Consider the following 27,731-nt stretch of genomic DNA (forward strand, 5'->3'; position numbering starts at 1 on the left):
GGGTGAATGGGCATGGAAGTGTCATAGCTTGGCATGGGGGTAATGAGAGGCCATAGGGGGATGGGGTGGTTAGCACATAGCTTGACATGAGGGGACATGAGAAGGACCTTTGCAACTTACCTTTCAATAAGTTCCCTCATGCAGACTATGGTTCATGGCAGCTCTGAGATGCTGTGAACCACGGAAACCTGACCCATTTCCATGAAAATAGCAGAGGACTAGAGTATGCCTATACCTGCAATGGAGCCGGCCAGGTCCGGAATGGGGTTGGTATTCCCAGAATTGAGTGCCAGCCACTTTCTTTTACCCCTCCAGGGAACCTCACTAACTCCATGAAAATCCAGGTCAAATGTATGATTTCCACATATAATAATGGACCAGATTTTCCCAGTATAGGATCCCTTGAATGATGTGAGAATAAGAAAGAACTGTGGAGTAAGTGAATCAGGCCTTTAACTATGCCACGGTATATGTTCCTGGAACATGGGATTTCTGCTGCAGCCCACTGTTACCCTCATTGAAAGCAGCTGGAAGGTAATTAACATTGCTTGCCCCCAATCGTCCACCCACATCCCCCCAAAATTAATTATTTTTTTAATCTTTCATGGGATGTGAGCACCACTTGCAAGGCCAGCATTTGCTGCCCATCCCTAATTGACCTTGAGAAGGTAGAGGGGAGCTGCGTTCTTGAACTGCTGCAGTCCATGTGGCCTAGGTACACCCACAGTGCTGTTGGGAAGGGAGTTCCAGGAGTTTGACCTAGTGACAGTGAAGGAAAGGAGATATAGTTCCAAGTCAGGATGATTTGTGGCTTGGAGGGGAGCTACCAGGTGGTGGTGATCCCATGTGTCTGCTGCCCTTCTCACAGCAAACGGCAGAGGTCACAGGTTTGGAAGATGCTGTGGAACGAGGCGTGGCAAGTTGTTGCAGTTCATCTTGTAGCTGGTACATACTGCTGCCACTGTGCGTCAGTAGTGGAGGGAATTAATGTTTAAGGTGATGGATGAGGGGAAGGGGCAATCAAACGGCTGATTTGTCCTGGATGGTGTTGAGCTTCTTGAGTGTTGTTGGAGTTGCACTCATCCAGGCAAGTGGAGAATTTTCCATCCACACTTGTAGGTGGTGGGAAGCTCTGGAGATCCAGGAGGTGAGTTACTCATCATAGAATTCCCAACCTCTGACCTGCTTATGTAGCCACAGTATTTATATGGCTGATCCAGTTCAGTTTCTGGTCAATGGTAACCTCCAGGATGTTGATGGTGGGGGATTCATGCCATTGAATGTTAAGAGGAGATGGTTAGGTTCTGTCTTGTTGGAGATAATCTTGACCGGGCCACTTATCAGCCCAAGCCTAAACATTTTCGAGGTCTTGCTGCATATACATATGAGCTTCCTTAGTAGTCACAATTTTCCTATGTTTAAGTCAGTTTTCATGTCAGTACGACTTGAATATAATGGCACTGGATATCTGGCAGTGATGTGATTAATTAACTTTGAACGCTTCTCGTACTGCATTTAAATAATGCGGTATTCGGAACGTTACAGCGTTTGCTGATCAGAACACGACATGTTAATGTGTTTACTGATGTGGGCTTGCTGAAAGATGTGTTCATTGTCCTGTCAGTAAAATTATTTTTTACTTTTCAGTATTTTTTTAACAATGTATCCCATTTAAGCGTCTATTGTTGTTAATCTATTACTTCACAAGTTTGTTTGTTTAAAAGCTCCCTCAAGAGTAAATGAATGCCTAGAAAAAGGTACTCAACAGTTGCTCCTCAATATGTATACAAGATGTTTAATGGTTGGCAGGGAAAACCAAGTATCAACAATTCAGTTTTAAATTAATCATCGATGGAGAGTACAATGGCCAATGGCTGTCATGCTTCTGATTTGCTACAGAGCTTTTACTGAGCCATATTCTAATTGGAAATTTAGGAAAACCATGAGACAGAGCTTTACCGTCCCCATCAGTGGGTTTCTATTTGAGGTTGTTGATGCATTTGACGCATTATTAGAGTTTGTGTAGTAGGTCTGACGTGACAAAATACTTTCAGCAGAGTTCGTTATAATCGAAGGTTTGAAGTCACACAAGCCTGCAAATTATACCTGTGGATAATATCCGAACAGTTAAGGCTTTTAAAATTATCTCGAGCTTTTAACCCATTTATTTCAAGAAGACAGGTCAACACAATTTTAATTGTACTAACGCTCCTGTTAATGCGGCAGAGGATTGATATTTCAAGTGAACATGTTGGGCAGAATTTTGCCATCGGCAAGCAGGGGGTGGGGTCCGCTTAAAGTGAGACGGGATGATTTCGGGGGGAACCCCCAACGTCATCCCAGTCCATTAAAATTATCAGGAAGGTGGGCCCGCAGCTGATTTTGCCATTGACAGGATCAATTATACAATTAAAGGACCTGCCCGTCCAATCTTAAGGTTGGCGGACAGGCCAGGAGCCTCGGCGGGCAATAGAAAAAACATGAAACCTCATCCACTGGTGGGATGAGGTTTCATGCAGGGTTTTAAACATTTCAATAAAGTTATTATGTAAATTATGAACATGTCCCTTCTCATTTGACATTGTCACATGAGGGGGACATGTTAGGGAACTTTTTTTTTCTATTTTTAATATTTTTAAAAGTGGAAGCGATCTCCCTGAGGCTGCACTTAGCCTCAGGGAGATGTGCGCATGTGTGAAACAGCACATTCTTGCTTTTGGGGAATCCACCCCCCCAGCACATTGAGCGCATAGTGCTTCCTGCCGGACGTCACGCTGGGTGGGCCTTAATTGACCCGCCCACGTAAAATGGCGGCGGGGCCCACTTCTCCGGCGGGGATCGGCTCCCCACCCGCCGGAGATTGTGTCAGGCCCGCCCGCCCGACAGGCAGAAAATTCTGCCCGTTGAGTTTTTGTACAATGACCTGGATTTTGAGGTCAGTGGTGAACCAAGAGTACTCACCACTGACTTTGAATAAAGCTGCCCAAAACTATATCGTGATCTCTCTGGCGTGTATTTCCCCTTTTATTAATATTATTTTATATTAATTGGTTGTACAACTGTATTCAGGCGGAGCACATTAATTGGGAGCTCACCAAATATAAAGCAGGAGACTGAAACGGTGGTCGTTGGGTTGGAAGTGCCGGGTATTTAATGTGTGTCTCTGTAAGTACAAGCTGGTAGGTGTGTATAGAAAAAATGGCTCCAGTATTATGTTTCGTCGCCTGGCTATCTGAGTTATAGCAAACAGGGACTTCTATATCTACTTGATAGTTAACATTCCATCCAAATGACAGCATCTCTGATAATGCAATACTCACCCAGTGTCAGACTAGATTACCTGCACTGGAGTTTAAAGTAACAGCTTTCTGATTCAAAGTTCTAACTGCTGTCAACTGAAGTAAGCTAGCACATAGCCAATTCTGAATAACATGATTTAATTATAAAAACAAAACACTGCGGATGCTGGAAATCCAAAACAAAAACAGAATTAACTGGAAAAACTCAGCAGGTCTGGCAGCATCGGCGGAGAAGAAAAGAATTGACGTTTCGAGTCCTCATGACCCTTCAACAGAACTAGGTGAATCCAAGGAAAGGGGTGAAATATAAGCTGGTTTAAGGTATGGGGGTGAGGGGGGGCGGTTGTTGGGTGGGGGGAGAGAAGTGGATGGTGGTGGTGTGGTTGTAGGGACAAGCAAGCAGTGATAGGAGCAGATCAACAAAAGATGTCATAGACAAAAGAACAAAAGAACACATAAGTGTTGAAGTTGGTGATATTATCTAAACGAATGTGCTAATTAAGAATGGATGGTAGGGCACTCAAGATATAGCTTTAGTCCGGGTGGGGGGAGCAGAAAAGATTTAAAAATATTTAAAAATAATAGAAATAGGTGGGAAAAGAAAAATCTATATAAGTTATTGGAAAAAACAAAAGGAAGGGGGAAGAAACAGAAAGGGGATGGGGATGGAGGAGGGAGTTCAAGACCTAAAGTTGTTGAATTCAGTCCGGAAGGCTGTAAGGTGCCTAGTCGGAAGATGAGGTGCTGTTCCTCTTTAATTATATTTGTTTAGTAAGGTCCTACCACATATATGTATCATGTTTTTCGTTGTGCCAGATTCTAAAATTATTGCATATACCCAAATAAAAAAATTCCATTATTTGCTCAGTTCATGTGCAAACAGCAAAATAATTTGTAATCTTTGAAGGGGTATACAAAACAGACATTCTCAAGACATTTATTGCAACACAGAACAAATGCAGTCATGCAATGATACACTTCCCTTCAATGAGGTCAAGATTAGGATAAGAGTCAAGAATGTCTTCTTGAGACGGACTGTGATGCTTCCTGTTGTTATTTGGAAATCTTTTCCCCCCTGTACGGCTATTGCTTTACATCTGAAATATCAATGCAGTGTCAAAAATTCCTTCGATGCACTGAAGGCAGATGTTTGCGCAATTACCCTGGATGGAGAATTTCATTAGAAACAATGGTCAGAGGAAGCTTTCCTGCCCCAGCTGATGATGTTGCTGACACAGCAACCGGATGAACTTTGCTCTTTATTCAATGAAGGCCAAGAAATGAAGGTTAACAAACACAAAAAGAAACAGTTTATTCTGTAATTTTTCACATCAGCCCAACTCAAAATAAGGCTCGGGGCCCAAATGTTACACATTTCCCTAATCTTGTCATCCTCAGCAATGTGTGCTTCTCGGCTCCCTTCACGGACTGCCATCTTTTGGATTTTGCTCGGCCCGGGGATTGAAGAGAGTACAGTACTGGGCAGGCAGAAGGGCTTGTGCTTCTAGTCATTTACAAAATCTTAGTGAATAGCCCTGCTTTTTGTGTTGAGCCTTCATGGTTTACTCTGCCATGTGTAGCACAGGCACTTCCCCACTAGTAGGGAGGGACGATTGGAGGGCGAGCCACTTCTAGCCAACTCTCACATATCAGTTGGCAGATCACAAGCACCGCTGGCACTTTTGACAATATAGTATCCAAAAGCAGAAGTGTTCTTACGTCCTTACAATGTATCGTCAAGGAGAACCCAATGGACCGGCAGGAATGCCAAAAGAAAACATTCCCGCTGAGTACGAATTGGCATCACATCACTTGAAGTGTGTCCCAGCATGTCATCCAAGGGAAATACCTAATGACATTCCTGCAGAAATACAAAATAAGCACCGAGTACCGAGAGAGGAAAGAGCAACAATCATCCAAAACGTACCGTCCATATTCTAACTTGTCCCAAGTCCCCTCCACTCATCACCTCTAATGGTGGCTGACCTAAATTGGCTCCCCCTCTGGCAACACCTCAGTTTTAAAATGCCCACCCTTGTTTTCTTGCATCTCCATCTCCTCAGCCCTGTAACATCCTCCAGTCTGATAGCCCTTTCAGATTTCCACACTTCTCCAATTCTGACCTCATGCACATTCCCTGATTTTTTTTCTCCACCGTTGGTGGTCAAGCCTCCAGCTCCAAGGCTTTATTTGCTCACCAACCCTCTCTCCCCCTTTAAGATGTTCCCTTTGGGCTGCTTCTTTGACCAAGCTTTTGATCACGTGCTAAAATATAGGGCATTGGTGAGACCATATTTCAAATACTGTATGTGGTTTTGATCTCCTTATTCAAGGAATGATATAAATGCATTGGAGGTGGTTCAGAGGAGGTTAACTGGAGTGATACCTGGAATGAGCGGGTTGTCTAATAAGGACAGTTGGACAGACTGGGCTTGTTTCCACTGGAGTTTAGCAGAGTGAGGGGTGATTTGATTGACGTAGACAAGATCCTGAACAGCCTTGACAAGGTGGACATGGAAAGGATGTGGGTGAGTCCAGGACTAGGGGGCACTGTTTTAAAATTAGGGGTCGCCCTTATAGGGCAGAGATGAGGGGAAATGTTTTCTCTCGGATGGTTGTGCGACTTTGGAACTCTGTGCCTCAGAAGGGGGTGGAGGTGGGGGGGTCATTGAATATTTTTAAAGCAGAGGCAGATAGATTCTTATTAGGCAAGGGAATCAAAGGTTTATTGGAGGTAGATGGGAATGTGAAACTCGAAAGACAACCAGATCAGCCAAGAACTTATTGGATTGTGGAGCAGGCTCGAGGGGCTGACTGGCCTACTTCTGCTCCTATTTCGTGTATTTGTAAATTCTTCTCGCATAATTTGGTGTCAAAATGTATTCGATAACACTCCTGCGAAGCACCTTGGGATGTTTCACTAAAGCTGCTAAATAAATGCAAGGTATTGTGATTGGGGCTGAGGAGCGAGCTGGCCCATTGAAGAATGGGTAAAGCACACAACTTTTGCATTGTCATTTTTGCTAAGCAGAGATTAAATGTGATGTGTGGGAGCACTTTGATGGAGGATCATTTGACCACCTTAATGATACGTCCAGATCGAATAACCTTTTCCAAGATGATTTCATCTTCATTTTGACAACCTTTCACTCAATAGCCCGGGATTTTCTTCAGTTATTATTGTAGTGTAAACAATGACTCAAGCAAGCATGGTTGTTGGCGACAGTAAAATTAAACAAGGTGGTGACAGATTGTTTCATTTGTTTTGCTGTGGCTTGCTGTGGAGACGGCACTGCACTTTATTTTTAAGGAAATACCACCAAGAACACAAAGGTCAAAACTCTCTGAAGCCACAGTTGAAACTTCCCTTCACACATAAATAATGTGCTTTGTGAGTAGCTTCTGTGAGAATGCTTCTGTGCACTGTTATGAGCTTCTGTGGGAGATGCAAGGAAATCTGCTGAAGGCAAATCACATTGTTTGACCTTGCGGTTGGCACAGACCCATGCTTAAATTGTGTAGGTGCACTAACGTGTGGCATCAGAATTGCGGGACACCATACGTTGCATCACCTTTCCTGCTGATCTCAGACTAGTTGCTTGTAAGTGTCATGCCTCTCTTACCTTTCTCTTACCGTAACAAAGGCCACTGTTTCTTCTGGCCATTATTTGGCCATGCTCTGCATGGTAAATACCCTGTCCTTCATGCTTTTCAAGCTCAGTGTCCATCCTGCTCTAAAGTCACGCTTTTCGCAAGACCACAGTGGACAGTGGAATGCTTGTCTCCATCAGTCTTCCCTTTCCATATAACTGAGGTCTGGAATCCCCAAAACTTTATTTTTTGACTTGCCTCAGCTTCTATCCCATTGTTTTCAACCTTGGTATCCTTGGGCTTCCAACCTTTCTCTGGGTTTCTCAATAAGAGGTGAGTCCTTGATTATTTCAAAATCTGTGAACTTGACTTACAAAAAGGAAAAGTAGTTGTTGGGCATCAAATGTGAGGCCTTTTTTCAAACCGTTACTCTAGTTTATGGAAGGTGAAATATTGGACGTCAACCAGGAGAGCAGCAGGGTAGTCAAGTCTAGAGATACCAAAGGCATGGGTACCAGTTTCAGTAGCAGATGAGCTGAGATTGTGGGTGGAGTGGAATGATGTTATAGAGGTAGAAATAAGAGGTCTTGGTGATGGCATGGATATGTGGTCAGAAGATCATCTCAAAGTCAAATACAACACCAAGGTTGCGAACAATCTGGTTCAGCCTCAGACTGTTGCCAGGGACAGGAATGGAGTTGGTGGCTAGTGAACAGAGTTTGTGGCAGGGACAGAAGACAATGGCTTTAATCTTCCCAATATTTAGTTGGAGGATATTTCTATCCATCCATTGCTGCATTTTTGACAAGCTGTGTGACAAATTAGAGACAGGGGTCGAGTGAGGTAATGAAGAGGTGAAGCAAGTCTCATCAGCATCCATGTAGAAACCAATGTCGAGACCTGATGGTGATTATTCAAACAACCTGAGCTGCAAATTGGGCACTGACCTCCATAGACTGTAGGCTAGCTGGGGCTAGACAATCATCTGAACTAGTTACGGTATGTGTTGGTCAATGGAGTTAAAATCAAAAAGGTTTAATATCACTACAATGCTTGATTCTATTTTTAGCTGCAGTCCACAGGCTTAGTGGCTGCAGTATGGATCACTGGATAAGGATTTAGGAATGAGAATCCTGTATGATTTTACAACCCTCCATGCAATGCCCCCCCAACCCATCTCCCACCTCCCACCTCCCAACCCACCCAACTCGCTGTTATCCCAGACTAATTGTAGTCCTCCCTTTAATAACCTTGGTGAGTGTAGCTAACTCAGCAAAGGCTAGGGATCGAGCCTGCAGAAATTACAGACATGACTTGTGTGTGCTATCATTCCACAATGTAGTGAGTTGATGGAAAAATGTGCTTTACGATTGGACGACACCGTATGTCACAAATGATATTGACGCAATAGGTAAAATAAGTCCCAGCTTTCAATCAGATCAAACAAAAGTGCCTGATAGATTTTGGCTTCATAAACTAAGATTTATGGCAACAAATCATCAAAATGTTATTACAGATGTGACTCAATGTATAGTGAAGTGACAGTCATTCCTCATTTTCACATGCATTGTGTTTGTCATAGTGGAATGAATTCGTTCTCTACATATTGCAAGAACTCACTTACAAAAGACTTCAATCTCTGTGATAAAAGATTGGACTAGGAGGAGCCCAGAACTCCATTGTCAACCACAGTTTAGTTTAGACGCTCAGTGTGATCCAGAAGTTGCAGTGTTTTGGTGTCCCTTATGTCCATCATGTCCTGCAGTTCCCTTCCTATTCAGGAAGTACTTTCTGTTGTCTCATAATATGAAAGATGCAGTTGTTGTCACAATGTTGTGTTCTCTTGCCCAATTACACCAATGAGGCGGATCCATTTCCAAGAGATAACTGGAAGAAAGAAAAGGTTACATGGTATGTTGAGAAGGCAGTACCTTTTTCAAAAAGAGAATGAGAGAATGAATCCATGCAAATTAGTTTTATTGTTACAAGACTTGCTGGAAATATACACAAGGAATGAGGCAAAGACAGATACAGTTGATGTTTCACAGAAGGGATAATGTAAATCTGGTTATGGTCCCATAACATGTAATAAATTGAATGTCAGCTTGGCTCAATGTTAACATGCTTGTCACTGATTCCGTGCATTCAAATCGCACTACATGACTTGAGCACATAATCTAGACCAACACCTCAGTGCAGCGGTGAAGGGACTTAGGGGTGTGTAGTGGTATTGTCACTGGATTAGTATTCCAGAAGACCCCAGGTAATACTCTGGCAACTGGGTTCAAATCCCACCACGGCAGGGGTGGAGTTTGAATCCGATTAAAAAAAATGAAAAGTCTGATGATGACCATCATTGTTGACTGTGGTGGCTCACTGAGGAAATCTGCTGTCTAGCTCATATGTGGCTCCAGACCCAGCAGCAATGTTTGACTCTTAAATGCACTCTGAACATGGACAATAAACGTGGGTCCTGGTGATGCCCAAATCCCATGGATGAATTTTTTTAAAAAAGACTGCGTGTCAGATGAAACAATAGGCTGCCAATCTATCAAATGGATGTTAAAAAGAATTTCACGGCTCATTTTTGGAAAAGATTTGGCAGGGTTCTCCCAAATTTCCTGGCTAATATTCATCCCACTATTAGTGCTATCAAAAAGACAAGGCTAGTCACTTATCTCATTGTTGTCTGGGGGAGGTTGTCATGCATAAGTTGACTATTCTGTTTGCCTAAAGAAACACTTCAAGAGTAAATCATTAGCTGTGAATGGCTTTGGGAAGTCCTGAGGATGTGAAAAGCACCACAGGCAAGTATTTCTTCATTCTAGGAATACATGTATTTTAATGCATTTTAAAAAAAAACAAGTTGATAGTCTATTTAGCATTAGGGATACAGCAATGTGGTTATGGTGCTAGCTTAGTAACCCAAAAATTATGACTTCAAATCCCACCATGGTAAGTTGTGAAACTGAAATTTATAAGTCGAGTCATTTGTGGCTAGTACGAGAGAGGGATGATTGTGAAGCTCTTTAGAATGTAGATGCCTGATTCACCAACATCCTTCAAAGGGGGGAAGCTGCCAGTCTTGTGGTACTGCACTAGCCCACATGTGACTGAAGCCCCATGCTACATGTTTGACTCTTACTTCCCCAATATGTAGCCCAGAAAAGTTGTACAAACAATTGCTATCAAGGAGAAGGCCCATGACCTCCTTCTTAGGATGGGTAATAAATGTGCTCTACATCCCCTTAACAAATGCCTGCAGTATATTTTAACATCAATATGCTACACCTGTGTAGTACAGGGATGAATATAGCAATGAAAAGGAGTGTGAAGACACACCTTATACAACTTGCAGCCTCTGTATAGTAACTTAAGGAATATATTCAAAAGAGAAAAGGTGGGGGGTGGTGGGAGCAGAATAACATAATTTTAAAAATACCTCATGATTTTCCTTTCTCTGGCAAGATTGCTTTAGCTCCATTACAGTAAATTACCCTTTTAAAGGTTGTGTTTATCAGGATGCTGCTGACAATATAGAATCACAGAATGGTTACAGCACAGATGGAGGCCATTCAGCCCATCGAATCCTTTCCCTGTAGCCCTGTAAATATTTTTCCTTCAGGTGCTTATCCAATTCCCTTTGGAAAACCACAACTGAACCTGCCTCCACCACACTCTTAGGCAGTACATTCCAAATAATAACCACATGTTCCAGTTTTCCAAGTGCGGTCTAACCAAGATTAATGTAACTTCTCTGCTTTTCAATTCTATCCCTGTAGAAATGAGCCCCAGTGACTCAATGCTGAACACATATGTATAAAGGTATATTTTTAGAACATTGTTTCAGCTAATTGTGTATAACGTATCATATATCAGATATCAAGTGTCAGGACTGAGAAACAAAGGAAAACAGAGGAAAACAAAAAGCAAGACTAGCCAACATAAAAGTGTCAACATGCAAAACATTTAAAATCAGGTTTATTTCTAAGTAATAAATACTCAGGACATTGCAATAAAATATGGGGCATAGAGTGTAGGCTATTTCATCCAGATGTTTCTTTGAAATCCCGAAGCTGTAATTGTTTAGAATTGGTGGTCACTTCACTAACACATTGGCCGGGTTGAAATAGCACTGTGTAATTTAGATGATGAATCTGTTAATGTGTCCCTGTGAGCTTCTTCTGCCTGCAATTGCAGGAAAGGAATTATCAGCCCATTGAAAATGAACCATTTGATGCATTCACTCATACATTGAAGAAAAGAATTTCATTCAAACATGCTAACACATTTATTACTGAGATTGCTCAGGATGATCCCTGACCCATGTGGAGACAGAAAGTTAAAACTTTAATATTTGTAGCAGTTTCTGTTAAGTTTTCACTTTGTTTGTTTTAAAGAGATCATCTTTGAGTGGGCATCACTGCAACTGATGGGTGAGTGCTGATGTACATGTTTGTAACTTAAGACAAAGAAATTATGGATAATTACAAACAACATTTTTGAAACTGCATATTTTCAGAGCACTTTATCTTGCTGTGCATTTAGCAGTGGCTAACGTTAGTGTTTATATCTGTCTGGAATAAGGAGAGGTTTAACTTGTATCTTCCAGGGTGAATGAAGAGGTAACAGCCTCAAAATAGAGACAGTAGCCTGACAGCATCATTAACACTGACAATATAACTGGACCCATTTTGAAAGGCAGCTAAAGTGTCTGTTCAAGGTAGCAGGCTCAATTCAATGCATATTAAATTCTAGTATCCTGACCGCCCAGCCATTTTACATCAGAAATCATCTGAGCCTGCGTGCACATGGGGCCAGAAACATGAACTTTACTCATTCCTGACTTTTTTATATCATTAAATCAGTGGAAATATATTTTTATGACTTATAACTCTGCTACAATTTACAATGACACAGAGAAGTTTGATTTATTTGAGAAGTGGTTAGGTTGTGCAATGGGGAGAAGCTAAGGTTGGTATTTTAGAAGAGTGGGATTAATGTGTATTCACTATCTGGCCTTGTGAAGGTCTTTAAAGTCACTAAGTCATCATACGTTCAATAAAAAGTTCTGATTGTTTCTGAATTTTGTTGTTCTCTTTGTGATGGGGGAATAAGTTTCACTTTTATGCATTTGGTGTCAATGTCAAGGATTAGATGCAGAGCAAAGTAGCCAGAACTTATAATGTACCGAGCTCCAGCATTGTACCTTAATTTCCAACCTCTGAGAAACGAGGACTAATGCATTAGGGTAACGTTCCCAACAGATATCCCACCCATCCTCATGATCTTGCTGGGTAAGACAGTCAAGTATTGACTAGTTATTGATAGGAACGGGGTGGAGATTTGTGTAAGTTATTTCCCTTTGGCACCTTAATAGCATTATTGAACATTGCCTTATTTGCCTTAGCTGAGTTCAGAACCCAGAACCCAGTATCCTGCACTATAGTCTGCATTTAATAAACTTTAGCCGATAGATCAGTAGATTTAGAGGAACTGAAACAGGTGAAAAAGGGGTAAGGTCAAATAAAATAATGGAAAATGAGAACCACCTGCAAGGTTGAAAGTAGAATAATATTGCTTTGTCAATTTTCCTACCCAGCTTCAACACTCAGCATTTGCCGTACTGTACTTACTTTTTGGACAGTCACTGGGAAAATGAGGTACAAAAAGTTATAGAAATGCAGCAAATTAAATGATTGAATAGATTAATTCAATAACCAGCAATATCATAGGCTAGAACCATGTTCACAAAGGCCCACTTATTCGCCTACACTACTGTTATAAGATGTGAGAAATCAATTAGAGCAAATTGGCGATAGTCGTTTGGTAGCACAGAACTTGAGTATTGCTGGAAAAAGAGACATGTCAAAGCACTCATCAGGACACTCGGAAGAATTCCAACATAAGGGGAAAACAAAATGTCTACTGTATGTGTAGAGAGTGCTGATTGGTTGGCAAGTGACATTGCCATGGAGAATGCACCACTGATGTGACTGACAGTTAACCGCCAAGCATTGTTTGAAATTTAAACCAGGCAGCTCGACACTGATTGGTCAAAGCATTGCCCTGAGGAACGAGTCAGCGAGTGGCTGTCACTTATTTTGTTTAGCTGAAACAGGCACAAGATTAGTCATAGTACAGCAACTGAGAAATAATTACGTTTTTTGATTGAGCTGGTTCCACTCCATGCTAAGCTTATGCCACGAGGTGGTGTATTCTACCACTTTTCAGAGTGATCACCATTACTCTCACCCCCACATTACCCATTGACTGGTCTGCAGAATGCTCACGGTCATGGGGAAGTCCATTGCCCAACCAACTACAATATTTTCTGATGGAAAACAATGTAGAATTGATTGGTTATAATGGGTACAGAACTGAACAAGAGGGGGCATATAAGAAATTTCAAGAATAAGTGATGAAATAAAACACTGTGTTGCAATAAAGGACAGTACCTGTAGCTGGGATGAATGTGATATTTTCATTTACTGTTACATTCTAATGGGCAAGTAGAGTCACCATAAATAACTGTGATGAAAAAACACATTTTATTAATACGCTTTTGAAATCACAATCTTCTGAAATTATCATTAAGACAAGGAATGTTGAAGCTGAGAAGAAAATGAATACACTCAGCAGAAGTGAAAATAGGGCAGTTTCTATAATGAGTTGTCAGGTCTTCAAGGACAGTTTTATGCTTGGGTGGCAAATTGAAAAATCTATTCCAAGGTGTCTCTATTTGGAGAGACTAAAGTCAGCACCATTTACCCCCCCTGGGCAGCTTAGGGTATGGCTAGATAGTAAAGCTCTATTTTGCTCCAATGATTTCTTTTAGATCCAAGCTTAGAGAATAACCCCAGTTTTAAACCATATCAGGCATCAGCTATGTCCAGACAGGAGCACACGACAGGCAACAGTGCATCAGCTGCTCCATTTCCTTTTCCTCAATCATGGAAATTAAAGTAAGATGGCTTTCATAAAGGCAGCTGATCCACAATGCACATTTTAAGGCCTGGTATCACCCTAACTTGTGCTGGGATACAATGATTTACAGGGAAAGTAGCTCCCTTGAGATAAGGTCCTGGAACACTCATTAGATTACATTCTGTAAATAACTATGCCCCATTAACTTGTGGATTTTCTTACATGAAGCAACTGCCCTGTTATCAATGGACCTGACAATGATGTTCAAACCATCACCTATTACCAGCAATTAGCCCAAGATTTGGCTGCAGCAAAAATTTGCATATTGATATTCCAGAATTATGTTAAAGGTGACAGCAAGCTGTGTTTGCACTAAAGCTTTTACAAAAGGTGACCCTTTAATCCATAGACAAAGAGGAGCACTCCCAAACCAAATTATTGGTTCAGTTATGCAAAGAGCAGGCCTCTTCTTGTCTTGGTTGTTCTGAGAATCATTACAGAAACCCTTTGTTTAACCTCAAAGTTGAGGATTACAGCTTCATAACGCAAACTAAGTGATTATGTTTGGCTGTATTTGACAGTTGCACAAGCATATACTAATTAAATACCAGCTTAAGGGCACGTAAAATAACGCGGCTTAAAAGTTCACCACCACCAAGAACAACCAGAGATAGGCAGCAAATGCCGACCTTGTTAGTACCAAAATATATTTCACAATCATTCCCCGGAGAGTGATTCAAGTGTGGGTTTAAGAGTGCGTCACTGTGACAAAAAGCATGATTCACGATCTTGCTATTCTGTTCCATATGGTTCACTGGTGTCATGATACAGTGTATGTCTGAGTGCATGTATAAAGTACGAACATTAAGATAGCAAATGCAATTGCAATAAGATTTCCCAAAAGTAGCATTCCTCCATAGAACCAGCTTTTTTATGATACAATTTGGTAAGAGGATAAGGACCGTGTGAAATGAGAGTGAGAAGGAGTGGTTCATATGAAGAAAATTAAAGTAGGGCTGTGGTCAGCTTAAATCTCAGACCATTCTGCAGGTATAACTCCTGCAGTTTCTTGGATCCTATTTACATGCCTACTCATTAGCATTAATAGTAACCAACTTAATCTGGTCAGGGCATCAGTGATGCATTTGGAAGTGGGCATTTTTTCTTGAGAACCTGTTTTTCTTGTTACTGTGCAAAGATGAGAAACCTGATTCTTTCTTTTTCTCTCCATCTTTCCCTTCAACTTGCTAATGACAATGGGAAACTACCAAGTGAAGAACCACGGTCCGAATTTCACCATGTCGGGTGGGGTAGGCAAGGTCGGTCGTAAAACTGACCACCTCCGCCCGCGATCGAGGCCGGAAGGCAATTTCATGCTGGCGGGCCAACTAAGGCCCGTCCAGTGTGAAACGGGAGCGGTAGAGCTCAGCACTGTCTGTGCGGAGGTGAGGTGGGGTTGGAGGGGGAAGGACTGCGAGCTGGCTGAGCACGACCTTCATCCATGTGCGCGAGTGCATGCTTCCTAATCTCCCCGAGGCACAGAGATGAAAAAACATTTTAGAAATAAAAACGTAATGAAACATGTCGTGACTCTGTCACATGAGAAGGGAGATGTTAATTAATGAAAAATCAAAGTTTTTATTTTACTTTTACTTGCTATTGGAAACCTCATCCTGCCTGTGGACGAGGTTTCCCAAAAAAAAATGCAAAGTTCGCTCGGCCTTTTTGCCTGCCCACCAACCGTTAGGTTGGATTGGCAGTGAAAAATTTAAGTTAATGGATTATTTAATGGCCTTAATAGGCCTTTTAATGTCAGCGGGCGTGCTGCTGACTCCAGCGCGTGCCCACCGACTGAACTATTGTGCGACTGCGCGTTGATATTGTCACGCTCGGCTAACGTCGACATCAACGCGTGTCATTTCACGCTCGAGCGGGTTGGGCATGTGCCCTCCTGCCAAGTGAAAATTTCTGCCCCGTGGATCGGAACCATATAAAGCCAAAAAAACTGCCCGCTTAGCAATTTCGGAGCTGTTCTCCAAAAAAAAAGGTGAGATATTGTAATCTAGAACAAAAAGAGAATCTGGAAGGGCACAACAGTGAGAGAGAACAGGTGGCCATTATTTTAGGTTCACACACTTCTTCAGATCGATCTGAAGAGGTGTCACCTGCCTGTTTCCTCCACAAATGTTGACTGATGTATTCTGTGTTCCCGTGTGAATTTCTTCTCGTTAACTCTGGCTTGGTGCTGTATTGAGTTCTACAACATCCATTGTAAACCACAACCCAAAATGAATTCAGAATCCAAGCATGTACTGATTGGTAGTCTTTATCGTTAGACTTGATTGAATATTGGGCAGGCTCATTCTCACATCTCTCTTGCCCCTCTCTAATCCTTTCACTGATCTGTATTATACAGAGGGTGGCACTATTGTTGAATTCCACATTTAGAATATTTTATTTAAATTGTCCTTTCTATCTCAATGCTGTTACTTTACCTTTATTGCTGCGGACACGATTGGATCCACATTCACTTTACTTTTTGAAGGTAGCCTAGGCCATAAATTGAAGCTTGAAAGCTTCAAAGGATTGCTTACAATTGTTCACCTTCCTCCGTAACACACATCCAAAACTTTAGTTACCAAACGCACAGGGTTGCTTTCCTCCACACCCCTCACCTTGATAAAATGCATAAGCTCTCAAAATGGCCTCCTGCATGGTAATGTTCTTGGTTCATCCAAGGTTGAACTGTAAAAAAAGAAACACTTGCATTTATATCGCCCCTTTCATAACCACATAATGCCCCAAAGCACTTCACGGCTAACAAAGTGTAGTCACTGTTGTAACATTGCATCCAAGGCAGCCAAAATACATTCAGCAAGCTGCCACAGTAATGTGACAATGACCAGGTGATCTGTTCCAGTGGTGTGAGTTGAGGGATAAATATTGGCCAGGACACCAAGGTGAGCATCCCCTGCTCTCCTATGAAATAGTGCCAGTGGACCCTTTACAACCACCGGGCTGGGCCTTGGTTTAATGTGTCATCTGAAAGACAGCCCCCAGTAGTTCTGTGCTCCCTCAGCGAAGCACCATGTTGACAGCACTGATTTCTGCGCACACGTCCTGGAGCATTTGCGCGATATTCCGTTCGACAGGCGCACACCGGATGTCGGCTGCGTGCCCGCTGATAATTAAAAGGCCTATTAAGGCCATTAACAAGCTAATTAAATTCAAACCTACACTGCCCGCCCGGCCTTACAATGGGCGGGCAGGCGAAAAGGCCCAGCGGCCTTTACATTTGTTAGGAAATCTCAACCGCCAGCAGGATGTGGTTTCCCAAAGCAAATAAACATGAAATAAAAACTTTATTTTGGAATTAAAAACATGTCCCATTTCATGTGACAGAGTCACATGAGGGGACATGTTTTATTAAATTTTCACTGCCTTTAATAATTTTTTTTAAAAAAAGCACTTCAATCTCCGAGCCTCGGTGGGCGTTGCGGGGGGGGGGGGGGGTCGAAGAGCTCTTTCACGCGCATGCTCGCCCTTCTTCCCCCTGCCGCACAGGCAGCTCCCAGCGCTGTCGCTCCCAATCCACGCCATTACTTGGCCCACCCGCGTGAAATCGCGGTGCAGAGCCGATCGCGGGCGGCGGGCGGCTGCTTGACTGTCCGCACCCGCCCCGCCGAGCACCACCTCACCCCCCCTGCCAAGGGCAAAATCCTGCCCCTGGAGTGGGACTTGAACCCACAAATTTGTGGCTTAAATGCCAAAGTGCTACCCGCTGAGCCATGGCTAACGCAAGTGAGGATTGATACTACACTTGATCTTAGTCAAAAGGCCAAGAAGCAATCTGACAGATAATGCAGAGCAGAAGTTTGAAAGAAAAGTAGAAGATGATAGAAATGCACAGCACACATGACAGTCCTTGAAAAGAGAAGAGAAAGATTAGCCTTTTGAGAGGAGACTTTTCTTTGGAACAGGCAAAGGTTTAGGTTTGAGCCCCTCAGTAGAGCTGACCAAAACGAAAAAGAGCGAGCAACAGGTACAAGCAGGCAGTCAAATCTATTAAAGTGCTCTATGCAGCAGAGCTTTAATCGCCTGGGATATGCTTAAATAAAACTAAAGGACTTGCAATTATATAGTGTCTTCCATGACCTTGGAACATCCCACAGCAATTTCCAACCATTGAAGTACTGCATTTGTTTTAAAGTAGGGACGCACACAAACAGCAGTGAGTTAAATAACCGATGATTTTGCTTTAACAACATCGCTTAAAGGGATAAATGTTGATCAGGGCACCAGGAGATTCTCCTTGTCGTTCTACAAATCTTGGCACAGGATTTTTTGCACCCCTCTGCGAGGGAAGACAAGATTTTTATTTATGCTCCTATCTGAGAGACAGTAGCTCCAACAGTGCAGCACACCTTCAGTACTGCACTCAACAGTCAGCCTAGATTAGTGGTGAAAATTGGTGGGTGTAATACAAAGGGCATCTATGTCAGGTTATGAAGTGGCATAGGTAGGAGCCTGAGGAGGATTGAAATATCACCCACCTTCTGGATGCTAAAGAGCAATTGATAAGTGGGAAGCTGACATGTTTTTTCATAAATAACTTTCCATCCGTCTCAAGTGTAAGATCTGCCTCCTGCTGAATTACAAAGAGATTATTTACTGCCATTCGTCAGATGATTATGTCCTCTTTGTATAGATGACTTGAGACAACAAACATAAAACGTTTTTGGGAAAATGGTCATTGACACCATTGCTTTGGAGTTTCCGCTGATGTCCTGTGGAATTACTGTGGGTGTTCAAACAGTAGGTGTCAGCTTTAGCACAGTGGTAGCGTTCTTGTCTGTTGAATTAGATGATTCTGGGTTCAAGCCCCTTTCCCTCTGGAGATTTATGCACATAATCTAGGCTGACTCTTGGGCGCAGTACTAAAGGCAGGGGGTGCGGCACTGTTGGACCTACTGCCTTTCAGATAGGAGCATAGACAAAACCCTTGTCTTCCCTCACAGGTGGATGCAAAAATTCCAACGCCAAGATTTGTAGAACAACAGGGGAGATCTCCTGATGCCCCTGATCAACAGTTAAGGGTGGTAATGCCATTGGCCTAGTAATCCAGAAACCTCGCCTCCTGCTCTGGGGACATAAGTTCAAATCCCACCATGGCCGTTGGTGGAATTTAAATTCAATTAATAAATCTAGAGTTTAAGAAAAGCTAATCTCAGTAACAGTAACCATGAAACCATTGTTGTAAAAACCTACCGGGTTCACTAATGTCCTTTAGGGAAGGAAACCTGTGATCCTTACCCAGTCTGGCCCTACATGTGACTCCAGTTCCACAGCAAATGTGGCTGCCTCTGAAATGCCCTCGCAAGTCACTCAGTTGAAGGGCAATTAGGGATGGGCAACAAATGCTAGCCTTTCCAGCCAACATCCTATGAAAGAATAAGGAAACCTCTGCGTTTCTCCTTGTCAGCCTATACCCATTGGGAACTGAGTTGACACCAGACTCATTTTACCTCAGGCCCTACACTTATTGGAGATATCCATCCCATCAGTCGTTTCTCAGAGGAACAAATCACATTGCATCCTAATCCCCTTAATGGCACTATGGGTTAGCAGGGTTATTTCGTTTCAATTATATTTCCTCATTGATAAGAAGGCAAACCCACAAATTACCATTGAAGTGCTCACTTAATTGTATCATCTTTCCCTCAGATTTCTGCTGCTTTCTTAATAAAAGTAACTTTTGGCTCTGTCATGAAATTCTCATTGTTCATCTATTGTTTTAAGTGGTATTTATCATGGGACGGGTGAGGAACTGAAGTCTATAAACACTTTTTCATTACAAATAATGCGCATTGCAAATGTACCGGTGAGTGTTTTTCCAACGCAACGCCATGCTTCAGGATGCAACACTTTGACTTTTTGACAAACAACAACTTGCATTTATGTAGCGCCTTAACATAATAAAATGTCCAAAGTCACGACACAAAGAGTGTTACCTGGCAAAGCTTGATGTTAAGTCATATAAGGAGATATTAGGGCACCTGACCGAGAGCTTGGCTAAAGAGGTAGAATCTTCTAAAGAGGGTTTAAGGAGAATCTTAAAAGGAGGAGAGAGATGGAGAGGGTTAAGGAGAGAGCTCCAGAGCTGAAGGCCCAGGCAAGAGAAGGCACAAACTCCCAATCTGAGAATTTGACAAATGTCTTTTGAAATCTGCCTACCTTTAAATATTTAATTGTTTTGATGGAAAGTTTTTAAAACAAAATCTGCTGCATGTTCAAACGGCAATGGGCCACACAAAAAAGAATGATTTGAAAAAAAAATCTGTGCACGTTATATAGAAATAAACGCATGCGGATCTTTTAGTGATCGTTTGTGATAAAGTACTTCGGTCACCGTCTATAATTGAAGTGGTCCCTCAGAAACTGCACTTTCTCTCAATACGTCTTGTGATCAACAGTCTTTTCAAACTTCAAACAGTTACAATGAATAATGGGCTGAGAAGCTGTTAGCAAATGCAGTTTATAAATGCTTAGTGTGGGCTCTACCACAGTCCTTTGTTTGCTATTTTCATTCAATTATTGTTAAATGTGTTCACGCTTTCATTAAAACAGCAGGCGCAGGAACACTCATGTCACACTCAATTTTCTGTTAATGAACAATTGCATCATCCGTTTGTTTTTTTTTCAAGTTTAGGACATGGAAGGCATAAAATAGGGACGGCACATCATCCCTGTTGATTGCACACCCCACAAAACTACTTGCCTTGACCAACTCATTGGAATTTGTTTGCAAGCAGCTCTTCATGAATGATCCAGCTCAAATCTGGCTATCCAAAAACCAGTGTTGGCCGAAAACCTGACAATATTTTAAGCGGGCTGTACAGGAATTTTAAGCGCTATTAAATGAGTGATCGGATTATTCGGGGAGTCGCTGAATCGGCGCGGAGGTCTGCTGAGTAGTTATCCACTTTGCGCGCCTGTCGTTTCACGCGCTCCGACTGGTCCCAGCGACCCTTGACCCCCACCCGACCCAGCTCGGAGAAGTCCGAGGAGTTCCACCTCTCGGCACAACTTTCCCCCTGAGCGTCCCTCGAATGCTCCAGTGACCCAACGTGAACGCAGTTTTTAAGTTGCGGCCTTACCAAAGCACTATCCAGTCTCAGTGTGGCTACCTTGGATTTGGACTCGATCGCTGCCAATCTTTATCTAATTACAGTACAGGCACTGTGAAATGCCTCGGGACCTTTTCTGAAAGCCGGTGAGATTCTAAATCTGGCAGAGGCTCGGTTCTGAGGTTTTGAGAAACTCTACCTATTGTGTGAAGAAGATGGATTAATTATAGCTGCAGGAGACGATTGGCAAACTGTCCAAGGGTCCATTAGATATTCAAAAATCATCAAAATACATGAAAATGTTAATATCCAACAAAACCAATTCTGTTAAGGCGTGTCTCACTCTTGAGATCATTTTTCCAAACTGCTACCACTTAACAAGAGTTCAGTATTTGCAATATCCTACTGTTCTTGAGTTAGGATACATTGGCTATACTAGACCCTTGAGAGGGTTAAGAGAATTCCCTTTGGAAACTCCCTTGAGCTTTGCTATGGTGTATACAATGCTGTCAATGTCCAGCAGGTTACGATGCAATTACACTAATTCACACAACTTCTCTTGCAACTGCTTAAGTGAAATTTAGCCCATGTGACTGCCTGACTATAATAGCAACATTATGAGACCATGGAACTGATTCCATATATTAATATCTGGAGTTCTCATTTGCCTGCCTCTTCAACCTCTGGTTAACATTACAGGGAAAAGGCAGGGGCATAGGACTAGGTGGAATGCTCTTTCAGGGAGCCAGTGAAGACTCAATGGGCTGAATGGCTCCTTCTGCAATGTAAAGATACTGTGATTCATCTCAGCAAGCACAGAGATGGGATGGACCAAACCTATGAACCAGAGAACTGTTGAAGTTTGCAGCACAAAAGGGGAGATTCAGTTCCTTCTGGGAACACCCTAAAATTAATCGCGTTGTTCTACTCTCTCACAATGGCCCTGCAACTTCCTCTATTTCAAATATTTATCCATTTCGCCTTTAAAAGATCCCGTGGTCTCTGTCCTTGCTCCATGAGGCAAGTCAGCCTGTGCTCCAATAACTTTCCTTTTAGACCTCCCTCCTCACTCTTGTAAATTGAGCACCCCTGTGATCCTAATAACCTTTCCTTACTCAGTTTTCAGATTTTTAAAAACAAAGCTCCTATTCAATCCCTTGTTAGCTTCCTCTCGCAGCAGGAAGACATTGGCTGGGATTTTCACAGGCGGGATGGAGAAATCTGGAGAGCCATTGACTTCTAATGGCTGTGTTGTGATTGTGAACCTCAGCACCCTATTCATAACTGTAGTTTCCCATCCTTGGTGCCATCCTGTTATAATTTCTCATCTCCGGTATGTTGTGTCGTACCATTTTAACATTCCTTTTATGCAAGTCCTGTTGTGAATAACCTAATCTGAGAATGGATTAAAACTGTAACTTCCTCCCCGCCCTACAAGTCTCCAAGATCTCTGTGCTCCTCAAATTTTGCCTTCTTGCACATCTCTAATTTTAATCACTCCATCAGTTCTGGAATTCTCTCCCTGAACCTCTCCACACTCTACCCCACTCTCCTCCTTTAAGAAACTCTTTAAAGTCACCTGAACTGTCCTAATGCCTCCTTATGTGCTTGGTGTCAAATTTTGTTTGACAATGGTCCTTGGGACATTTTACACATTAAGGATGCTACATAAAGCAAGTTATTGATCTTGTTGTTTACAGTACATGCTCATTACAAGTTAACTTCTTGGTGATGGCAAAAATGTCAATCAAAATTAACTTAAAAAAACCCCCTTGCTTTTCTAATTTATATGGGGGATTCTCAGACCTAAACTATTGAAACGAGTGTGATTCCCTTCAGCTATTGGTACAAACCTACAATAATTAATGTTCTTGGTAATTCACTTATGGGGTTTACAGGGAAATTCTCTGTCTACTCAGGCACAAATATCTGGTCATCATATTTTAGCCCAGTTTCTTGAAAATGCCCCTATTATCTATCGTCTGCACATTACTCATCGATGTGGCTCGACGCCGTTTTTAAAATAATAGCTGTGAAATGCCTTTGGGGCGTTTTGCATTCTCAAAGGTGCTAGACAAATGGAAAATATTTTGGTACTCTCACATTTATTTCCTTTAAGGCCCGCCCAGCGTGAAATGCGAGTGCAGCACTCAGCACTGCCAGCGCGGAGTGGGGGCGGAGGGCGAGCTACATAATCCCCCTGAGGCAGCTCCCTGCCTCGGGGAAACAAACTGATTTTAAAAAAGAATGAAAAATTTTATAAATGTTGTGAAACATGTTCCCCCTCCCATGTGATTCTGTCACATGGAGCAGGGGCATGTTATTAATTAAAAATAATGTTTGATTTATCTGATTTTTTTTTGCTTTTGGAAACCTCGTCCCCGCCTGCAGATGAGAGGCTTCCAAAGAAGTGCAAAGCCCGCTTGGCGAAAACTTTCTTTTAATTAACCTTTTAATGGCCTTAATAGGCATTTAAATTGTCAGTGGGCTCACTGCCAACTCTGGCACGCACCCGCTGACCAAAATATTGCGCGAGTGCACGATGACATTGAGACACACGCCCGACATCATCGCTCTTCATTGATGACATTGAGACACACGCCCGACATCATCGCTCTTCATTGATGACATTGAGACACACGCCCGACATCATCGCGCATCATTGACGACACTGAGACACACGCCCGACATCATCGCGCGTCATTGATGACATTGAGACACACGCCCGACATCATCGCACTTCAATGATGACATTGAGACACATGCCCGACATCATCGCGCGTCATTGAAGACGTTGAGACACATGCCCGACATCATCGCGCATCATTGATGACATTGAGACACACACCCGACATCATCGCACGTCAATGATGACATTGAGACACACGCCCGACATCATCGCACGTCAATGATGACATTGAGACACACGACCGACATTATCGTGCATCATTGATGACATTGAGACACACACCCGACATCATCGCACGTCAGTGATGACATTGAGACACATGCCCGACATCATCGCTCTTCATTGATGACATTGAGACACACGCCCGACATCATCGCTCTTCATTGATGACATTGAGACACACGCCCGACATCATCGCTCTTCATTGATGACATTGAGACACATGCCCGACATCATCGCTCTTCATTGATGACATTGAGACACACGCCCGACATCATCGCTCTTCATTGATGACATTGAGACACACACCTGACATCATCGCTCTTCATTGATGACATTGAGACACACGCCCGACATCATCGCTCTTTATCGATGACATTGAGACACACGCCCGACATCATCGCGCATCATTGATGACATTGAGACACACGCCCAACATCATCGCTCTTCATTGATGACATTGAGACACATGCCCGACATCATCGCGCATCATTGATGACATTGAGACACACGCCCGACATCAGCGCGCATCATTGATGACATTGAGACACACGCCCGACATCATCGCTTTCCATTGATGACATTGAGACACATGCCCTACATCATCGCTCTTCATTGATGACATTGAGACACACGCCCTACATCATCGCTCTTTATTGATGACATTGAGACACACGACCGACATCATCGCTCTTCATTGATGACATTGAGACACACGCCCGACATCAGCGCGCATCATTGATGGCATTGAGACACACGCCCGACATCATCGCTCTCCATTGATGACATTGAGACACACGCCCTACATCATCGCTCTTCATTGATGACATTGAGACACACGCCCTACATCATCGCGCATCATTGAAGACGTTGAGACACACACCCGACATCATCGCGCATCATTGATGACATTGAGACACACACCCGACATCATCGCATGTCAATGATGACATTGAGACACACGCCCGACATCATCGCACGTCAATGATGACATTGAGACACACGCCCGACATTATCGCGCATCATTGATGACATTGAGACACACGCCCGACATCATCGCACGTCAGTGATGACATTGAGACACACGCCCGACATCATCGCTCTTCATTGATGACATTGAGACACACGCCCGACATCATCGCTCTTCATTGATGACATTGAGACACACGCCCGACATCATCGCTCTTCATTGATGACATTGAGACACACGCCCGACATCATCGCTCTTCATTGATGACATTGAGACACACACCTGACATCATTGCTCTTCATTGATGACATTGAGACACACGCCCGACATCATCGCTCTTCATTGATGACATTGAGACACACACCTGACATCATTGCTCTTCATTGATGACATTGAGACACACGCCCGACATCATTGTACATCATTGATGACATTGAGACACACGCCCGACATCATCGCGCATCATTGATGACATTGAGACACACGCCCGACATCATCGCGCATCATTGATGACATTGAGACACACGCCCGACATCATCGCTCTTCATTGATGACATTGAGACACACGCCCGACATCAGCGCGCGTCATTGATGACATTGAGACACACGCCCGACATCATCGCTCTCCATTGATGACATTGAGACACACGCCCTACATCATCGCTCTTCATTGATGACATTGAGACACACGCCCTACATCATCGCTCTTTATTGATGACATTGAGACACACGACCGACATCATCGCTCTTCATTGATGACATTGAGACACACGCCGACATCATCGCTCTTTATTGATGACATTGAGACACACGCCCGACATTTTACGCTCGGTTTGGCCGGGTGTGCGCCTGCTCACTGAGCTAAAAATTATACCCTTGGTTTTTTTTGCATTTTGCATTTGGTTTTCTTTTCTAAACAATTCTCGGGCCTGATTTTAACTCACCCAAAACCTATTCACTTACACAGAGTTAAAATCTGGCTCACAGGGCCCAGTCTCACTATCTCGATTGTGAATTCAAAGTCCACTTTGGTTTTTTGAAGGCATATTCAGGGACGACAGTCCAGTGTGCTTCCAAGGTTTGTTGTGGGAGGGGGTGGCGGGTGGATGTTAAATAGACATTGGGCAGGATTTTCCGAGCCCGCTGACGGTGGGTGGTGGTAGGAGGTGTGCGCAGAAAATATGGCAGGACCCACTTCGCAATGTCGTGAAGGCAGGTCGTGATTGTCCACTCAACCCACTGACGGTGAGCCGCATTTCCTGCCTTCGGATGCAGGGAGCTAATTATAATGTATTAGCATATAATTAAAAGACCATCCTGCCAGGCTCTCGGAACCCCGCTGTATCTGCCGACATGTTTCATAACAGCACACGGGCAACGTGCGCTTGGCGGCCTTCCCTTTGGGGGAGCTGAGGTGAGCGAGCAGCAGCGTTCTCCACAGCTCGCCTGTTGTTTACAGGCCTCAGGGCACCGGGGGATGGAGGGGGGCGGGGGGGTGGGGGGGGGGTGGGGGGTTGCAATTGATGCCTGGCCTCGGAGGCAACTACTGAGGGGGGCATGGGTGGTGTTGGTGGGGCAAGTGCTGGCCAGCTATGGAGGTGACTGCTGAGGGGGGGAGAAGGTCAAGTGCTGCCCTGGCACTGCATCCCGCACACGGGTAACCAAAGTGGGCGACAGGGTAAGCGAGGGAAGTGGCCACGCATTAGGGACACCTCCATAAACTGACCAGGCCTCTGCAACTGAGACAGATCAGGTGCGGCCACAGTGATATGATTGGGGTCGGGCTCCTAGCCTGCCCACCCATGCCAGCAACGCAGAGGCACCAAAGGGCCACCAAGCGCTCCACACCTTACCACACACCACCCCTCCCCGCGTCCCCCACCTCCTCAGCACAGACTTCGAGTCCACCACCGCTTTATTGGCCTGCGGAGCAGTTGGACTGCACGCGTTGTACAATCTCCTCGCTAACGCTGACCATGTAGCAGTCGCTGTTGGAGGTGCTCACAGCCCCTTGCAATCTCAGCATCCTGGTTTGGACCACTGTCTCCCATGTCGCAGGTTGACAGGGCAGCCATGCAGCGCATTCATCTCTGGCCATCCGAGGGGTAGCCAACACTCTCCAGAAAGCATTAAGGGGAGGTCACAGAGGGCTAGGAAAGGTGCTAATTACAGCCATAATAACCACGTCCCTCTCTCTCTCTCTCTCTCTCTCTCTCATGCTGCAGGAGGACCGCGTCAGGATCATGGATCCTGGTGACCTAGCTGTGTGTCTGATGGTCTACAGAGATCATAGAAGACTGAGGAGAGAGCTGAGGCTCATAGCTCCATGAAGATGGGGCTGCCGGGTCTCCTGCACACGGTACCCAGGAGTGACAGGGAGCCATGGCTGGTTGGCACCTAGTGACACCCAGGTGCAGGGTGCCATCGACTGCACTCATGTGGCGCTCAGGTCTCCATTGCCACACTCCGTGGACTTCATCAACCCCAAGGGCTTCCACTCAATGAATGTGCAGCTGGTATGTGACAACCATGAACGCCTTTTGGGCCAGATGATAAGTATGTCTGGCCTGTGTGGGTGGTGAGTGGTCCCATGGATGGGATGAGGACAATGAAGGTGAGTGTGAATGAGCGAATGGTGATGTCCCTTGAACTGGCAGTGAGTGAGGGCCCTGTGGAGGTGTGATGGCTTTGTGAGTGTGTGAGTTGGGAGTGACTTACCCTGGCAGAACGGAGGAGATCATTCATCGTTTTGCGGCACTGGGTGGCTGTCCTCCTCTGCAGGGCATTTGCGCTGACCACCACCGTCACCGCCTCCCAAGCCGAGTTGGTGACATTGCTACCCATTTTGCGGCCAGAGCGGGGGTAGAGCAATCCCATCAGGCCTCCACAGCATCCAGCAGTCGCTCGAG

Source organism: Carcharodon carcharias, chromosome 13 (genome assembly GCF_017639515.1).
Source record: "Carcharodon carcharias isolate sCarCar2 chromosome 13, sCarCar2.pri, whole genome shotgun sequence".
Taxonomy (NCBI): Eukaryota; Metazoa; Chordata; class Chondrichthyes; order Lamniformes; family Lamnidae; genus Carcharodon; species Carcharodon carcharias.